Raw genomic sequence first — 6,000 nt, 5'->3', positions numbered from 1 at the left:
TGTCCAGGCAGGGAGCACACCAGGATATGTCTGAAGGAAGCTCCTGGGGGGTGGGTTCAGGTTGAGGTGGTGTAGTCCCTGACCAGCCAACAGTGTTTGCAGTGGTGCCACAAGCAGCTCAGGTGACACAGCATTGGTGGAGGAAGCACAGGTCCTTCCTGAGCTCCCTAGAACATGCCAGCACCCAGGATGAAACCATGGCAGCTGGACCCAGGGGCTTGAGAGCAGAAACAACCCTGCAGCTGGATTGTGATGCCCAGGCAGAGCCTTAACTGGGCCTGGATTGAATTATGGAGGGACAGACAGAACTGAGAAAGCTCCTCTGTCCTTCCTCACCCTGACAACCTCACCACGGGGTGAGAGAGTGGCTGGGGAAGAGCCCAGTGGGACTCTTCCTGCTGGGCAGGATAAGGCCACATTTGGGTGCTCATGGCCATGGGACCTCTGCATTGGGAGAGTGGGATGTTCCCAGCCTTGGCACAGAGGAGTCTGTGGCTGATCCTGTCCTGCTGCTGCTTCTTGAGCCCCCAAACTAGCTGCAAGGGCTTTCTTCATGCTCCTGGTGCAGAGAAGGCTGGGTAGAAGCAAGGGCACAAGAAATACATCGTGGGATAGAGCCTGTGACCTGGCATGGGTTGAGCAGGGACATCTAGAGGGCCAAAGGACTCTGTGTTCCACTGGAACCTCTTGCCTTGGTCCCAAGGAATGGGTCCTCAGTGGGGTTCAGGCTTCTTGCACTTGCCTGCAAGGAAAATATTTCCCAGGATGGAGAGATTTGTAAAAGTGTCCACTGACCATTTAGAGAAGGGATGACTGAATGTCACCTTCCCACAATGGGCACCTTTGCCCACTCAGAAATGCTGGAAAACAGCATCTGTAGGGCCTTGCTGGACCCTGAGTCTAGCAGAGATGACAACAGGAGTGGGGTGTCTCTGAAGCATAGTGCATGGGGGCATATTGCCATGGGGAATAATCTGCAGAGAACCCTGAGCACACATTGTCCTGCAGGAAATGTCTGTCCAAGCCTGGAATTCCTGGGAGAGCTGCCACATCACCACGGCTCTGAGTCACCACTCCAGAGCTGGGAGTGGCCCCCCCAGCCTTTGATGAGTGTGGTGTCACTGGGCAGCCAGCTGTCACTGAAAGGGGCCAATGCACTGCTGATTCTGCACCAAACATGGTTTTACTGCCTTTACTGTGAAGCCAGGGACAGGTCAGCATTGTCTGGTCCTTGGGCTGAGAGCTGGTGAGCATCCCAGCAGTGGCTCTGCTCTCCATGGCATCAGTATAGACCAAGATGGCCAGGGCTGGTGACTGGACAGCAGCTCAGCCCAAGCCATGGTGCCCTTAGCTCCTGGCTGGCACCTGAGGCAGGGTGCTCCCAGAGCAGCAAGGCCAGGTCTGGGGGGCTCCGCTCCTCAAGGCTGGATCTGTCTCTCCTCAGCCAGCTTGGCTTGGATGGTTTCCTCAAGTCTCTCCAACTTCTCTTTGGATCCTCCAAGAACTGCACCAGCCCTCCAGGGAAGGGGCTCCAGCAGCAGCCCTCTGTTACCACCCTGCACTGGGTGCATGGTCATCCACTGCAGTGGCTTTGCCACCCATCCCCAGCCTTGCCCCCTCATGTTTCAGGCCACTTTAACCTTGTGTGGGCCCTCACCTCATCCCCCAGGCGAAGGGAGGGCATGGCTGGGTCTGCCAGAACCTCAGCCTCAGGCTCACCGGATTTATTCCAATTTAAACACTGCAGAGTAAAAGTGTTTCCCCTGCTCTGGCCTCTGGAGCTGAATATCTGAATGGGAATTTCACCCGAGCTGCAACTAAAATAAGAGCTGGATTGAGGTGGTCACTGGCCCTCAGTGGTGCTGGGTAGTCTCCATGCTCCCTTCCTGGCTAGCTGCTGGTGTAGCCAGGAGACCAAGGGCTACTGGGTTGGAAGGGCAGCATGCATCATTGGAAACATGTTGGAAAACATGTCCAGGCTTTGGTTGTTTGGGCCAAGCTCCATGGGGACTCAGAGGAGATGCTGCCCAGATGTATTCTGACTGCACATCATTCCTGGGACGGGGCATGGATGCTCAGCCAGCGCAAATTCACGTGGGCTGTGGCTCAGCAGCCCAGGATCATCTTATGTCTTTGCTACCTGCAGAGAGAAGGGTGTTAGGTCTATTTGAGGTGGGGTGACAGGTCTATATCACCCCACAGACAACAATGGCTTTGCCTGGGGAGCCTGGGCAAGAGGCAGGAGCTGCTTCCCCTGGTCCTACAGGAGAGGCTTCCAGCTGGCTGGTGTGGGTGCTCCTATGTCACTGCACGGGGCTTCATAACCAAGAATGAGCTGGGATGAGAAAGAAGTCTTTGGGCTTGGCTGAGAGTTGTGTGCAGGGGCCATGGGCTGCAAGGGGTGAGTGCAAAGGATGTACTGTATGCAAGTGACATAGCAGGCTGCAAGGAACACAAAGGATGCAGTGGGATATAAGGGATTCAGTGAGCTGGAAAGGATGCTGAAAGGGCTGAAAGGGCTGCAGCAGGCTATAAAGAATGAAAGACATGCAAGGAGGCTGCAAGCGATTCAGGGAGTGCAACGGGATGTAAGGATTGCAATAGGATGTAAAGGATCCAAGGAACACAAGAGATGCAAAGGATGTGACTGTATGCAAGGGTTGCAGCAGCCTGGAGCCAGCCCCTTCTATCCCTTGGCCGGGGCTGCCCAGTTGCCATCCGTGCCCCTCTGTGTCAGCAGCCTGACTTTGGGCAGGGGCAGGGACCCCAGCTCGTGGGTCATGGGATCCCCCTTGATGTGCTCCTGCAGTCACCAGCTGAGCAGAGCACAGCTGCAAGCTGCACTCCCTTCTCCTCAGGTTATTTTCAGGGTCTCCAAGCCCCCAAGGGGACCAAGTCCCCGTCCCAACTAGGCGGCTGCGATTCCTCTGGCGCAGACAAGGCGCCCATTCAGCCCCGCGCCCCGACTCCCGCCCAGCATCCTGCGCAGCTCCGCGGGGGGAGCGAGGCCAGCCCCCGGCAGCAGCCAGGGCCGATCATGTGGCTCCTAATGAAATCCAGACTGGGGCAGAGCGATGACATTGTGCAGTGATTTGTGCTCCCACACAGACTAAACACGGGCGAGTGTGATGCGGCCGGGAGCACAGGCTGGGGATCAATCAGGTACCCGAAGCCTCTGCCTGACTTCCGCCCAATTATTCCCTCTCTTCTGCTCAAAACATTTGGATAGAGTGCCCTCGTGCTTTCCCTGAAAAACAGGGTTTTTTATCAAATGATGCTTGCAGAGGCTGAAATAAAGGCTCAGGCTCTTGGATCTGCCCAGCGATGGCTCCATTTTAGACGTCTCTTTGCTCTGTGCCGCTCATTGCAGCCAGGGATTATTTGGTGTTCTGGATCACACGGAAACGCTTCCCCTACTCCATGGGGTGAGGGAGAGTCTTAAAATGCAGCCAAGGTGGGTTTGCTGGGTGGGCAGCCGGGGAGGTGCTGCATGCCCATCTGATGCCTGCGAGCGGAGGTCCGGCTGCAGCCCCCTGTGCAGTGCTCAGGGCACTGCCCTGTGCCCCACAAAAGGCACATTCACTTGTACCCCATCCTTCAGGCTGGAGGGGTGGGGGCTGTAGAGGCTCCCCTGGAGGTCTCAACGAGCTGAAGGTGCATCCCTAGTTTGAAGCCCATGCGATGCATTGCAACAGGACAGAGCAGAGGAAGTGACTGTGGCTTTGCCCAGCCCTGAGTGCCCATCAGTGAGGACAAAATGGCTTTAGAGGGGAGCCAGGTCCTGCTTGCTGCTGGGATGGTTCTGGGAGGTTACGTCTCTGCCAGACATCCTGCTGCCCTGCTTCCTGGCAAATCTGTGCTGGAGCTCCTGAAGCCCAGGTTCTCAGGGAAGTATCCAGCACAGCACTTCCTGGATTTAGGGTCACAAAGACCCTGTCTGTGGGTATGGTGTTGGGAAGTGTCTGGGCAGCACTGCCATGAGGCCAATGGGGATGGGGCAGGCACCTGGATGCTTGTGGGCAGGCTCAGCCTGACTTTGACATCCTCACCTTCAGCTCCTGGAGCTTCGAAAAATAGGTAAGTATGTAAGTGTTTGTGTATATATATTACCATATACATAAAACTATAGAAATGTATGTATCTATGTTATATATTTGTAAGTATGTGTACTATGTACTCCAGGAGCATACAGGACAGTGTAAGGGTCTATATATGAAAATAAATATAGAAATATAAAAAAATTTACTCTTGGAGTGTATAGGAATGCATACAAATATATTTTAATATATATTTTAATAGATTCATATATTTATAGATTCATATATTTTTAATACATGAGACACTCCTATATACTCCAGGAAGAAATTATATATGTTGACATATAAAAATTGTATATATAATATATACACACATTTTTGTGTAGGTGCATAGGTATAAAAAATATATATATACACTCCTGGAGTATATATTTTTATTGATGTTCTGTGTCTTGTGGCATCTTGGACACAGAGTGCAGTGACAAACCATCCCCCATCCCCCTGTCCCATTCCCTCATGAAGGAAAAGGATGTAAATACCCACCCAGAAGCTTCACCATCCCACGGGAAAGCTGCGGGTGCTGGATCAAGGTATCTGTCATGGTAGTGCTGGTGGCACAGGGTCCCAGAGCCATCACCCATGCTCAGAGGGACTCCTGGGGCACAGCTTTCTCCTTCCTGCTGGGGGTGATGCTGGAGCTGGCATCCTTGCCCATTCTTGGTTCTGCAGGCTTAGTGCTACCTGCATGGAGTGGAGCTGGTGGGCACAGGGAGGGCACACAAGTGGTAGCTGATGGCCTGCAAAAGGCTTCTATTTTTGCCACTCAAAGGCCACTAGAACCCTCCTCAAATGCCAACTATCCCCAAGAGACATTGATGAGATCGCCAATGGCTGCAGTGAGGAACAGAAAATGATTTTAGTGGTGTTGCAGTGGCTGCACCTCTTTGAGGTCCCAGCTGGGGTGATCCACACAGCCTGGCAGCAGGGAGCCCAGTACCAGGTGGATGGTGGCTGCACAAGGACATCACCCATGTGGCCTGGGGACATCCCAGTGGCCCCAGCCTGCCCATCCCTGGAGCCAAGTGTCCTGAGGAAGGCAGTCAGCACCCTGCATCCACTTTGTGGGCAAAGAAGGAAATGGCCATTTCCCCATGCATAACGTAGCCACAGGAAGCATCAGCTGCATATATATTTATATCACTATAACCCTGATGGACCTGCCTCAAACCCTTCACAATCCCCCCATCTAGCACAAAATTCCTTCTGACACTGCTGTCCCCCTTCCCAGCAAACACTGAGAAAGAAATTTCCTATATAGTTTTGGGAGCCCTGAGTTGTCTGCAGTGTGTTTCATTCTCACTGGAGCTTCCCTTGAGTTTATTTTTGGTAGGGCCTGAAATAGGAAATGAACTGTTGGCAGTGGGCTGGTTTTTTTGCTGCTCACCAACCAAGCCAAAACAAACGCACCGTTGTCCAACCCAATGGCTCCTTCTTTGCTTTGAAAAATCAGAAGGATATCAGAAGATCTGTGTTGCAGTGTTGGTGGAGGAGAGGATAAGCTAAAAGTGTCAACGTGCGCCTGTGATTCCATGGATGAGGTGCTGGTGGAGAAGAGGGCTGGTGGCTCCATTGCAGCCACTCCCACAACTTCTCCTCAGCCATGGCCACCTCGTTGTCACCAAAAGCCCTACCTTGTCTATCAGGGAAGGTGGATTCTGCTCTGTCTCAGAGGAGAAGAACACTTGATTTCTTTACATCATGACTGGATTCAGCTGTTTTGTCCTTGAGGTCAAAGTTTTCTGCATGCCCAAGACAGCCCTGAATAGCAGCTCAGAACAGCAAGTATGTATCATTTCCGTGCAAAACCCACACCTGCAGGGAAATTGATGGTTTTCATCCTCTGCTGATTTGTGGGCCCTTGAACAAGACCTCCTCACTGGTGCCTACCTTGGAGAGCTGTCAG

Source organism: Lichenostomus cassidix, chromosome 15 (genome assembly GCF_008360975.1).
Source record: "Lichenostomus cassidix isolate B80296 chromosome 15, HeHo_3.0, whole genome shotgun sequence".
Taxonomy (NCBI): Eukaryota; Metazoa; Chordata; class Aves; order Passeriformes; family Meliphagidae; genus Lichenostomus; species Lichenostomus cassidix.
The sequence above is the reverse complement of the archived record's forward strand: the minus strand, read 5'-3'. Positions refer to the sequence as shown.